This window comes from Aplysia californica, unplaced genomic scaffold (genome assembly GCF_000002075.1).
Source record: "Aplysia californica isolate F4 #8 unplaced genomic scaffold, AplCal3.0 scaffold00667, whole genome shotgun sequence".
NCBI lineage: Eukaryota > Metazoa > Mollusca > Gastropoda > Aplysiida > Aplysiidae > Aplysia > Aplysia californica.
In genome coordinates, this window is record NW_004797937.1 from 18,428 (window position 1) to 19,534 (window position 1,107).

Below are 1,107 nucleotides of genomic sequence, written 5' to 3' on the forward strand. Positions count from 1 at the left end.
CAATAATATCTGTTTTACTCCATCGCCTGTTTCAGTTCTGGTGTGTCTGGCTATACCTTCCCGGAACCAGAAATATCTGGGTCTGATTAAGTGAGACCATTGGAGTGGTCTGCTTCGTATACCTCTTTTCATTATCAATATTGCCCTGTGGGGAGGCAGGTGGTTGAATGGCGCCACTAGCAGTTCCTATTATCGTATGTTCCGTTCCCTGTATCATTTCATCTGTCAAAGCTTCCTTTAGACCTGCACTGATTGACCTTTCTCATGCATGTTGACGTGTGTCTCTGTCCTCACTCTCCGGCTGGAAGAACCAATGTTGTTTGTGCTCGTTTCAGATTTGTTTAAAATACTCGAACAACCACGTTTTACCTTTGACTTTCAGGAAAACTTTCATCATGAATCTCAAAGTGCTGATGTTTGGCATGGCTTTGACCTTGTTGGCCCTGAGTGCCATGACCTTGGCACAAGAGGAAGCTCGAGGAGATGATGCAGTGGCTGATGACGAAGAAATTGGGGAGGTCACAGAAGATATTGAACGTACCATGGACCTGCTCGCTGGGCTGTCCCTTACCAGACGTGCTACTGCTACGACCACCACTCCCAAAAAGCTAAACTGGGTTGGCAGGGCCAAAAAGACATGGAGGAGAATGAGACCAAGAATCATTAAGGCCGCAATCAAGGCTGCCCTAAAAAAGGCGGCAGCGATATATTAAGTCACCAGATGAAAATAGAAACATTGTGTTGTATTTGAAGAACGTCCGCTGTATCCGAGAGTAAGAATATCGCTACGTTTTACTTTCTGATGGAGCATTTCAAGAAAACAATAAAAGCAAAATGAAATATACTTTACGAGTTTATTGTCTTACTACACACAGACGTGATATATGGAGAGCGGAACCAACACTGTGTGTGGCGGGGGTGTAGGGTTGGGGGAGGGAGGGGTGTTGTTTTCTTATAGACCAAACCCTTTGTTTACAGACCTGACTGAGTGAGAGACAGGAAGAAGACAAAGAAAAGGCAGAGAAAAAAGTGCCTCGTCAGAAGAGTAATAGCTTACTAGAGGCATCTTAACGAGGGGAAATGTGAACTCCTGTCGAATGGTGGGGG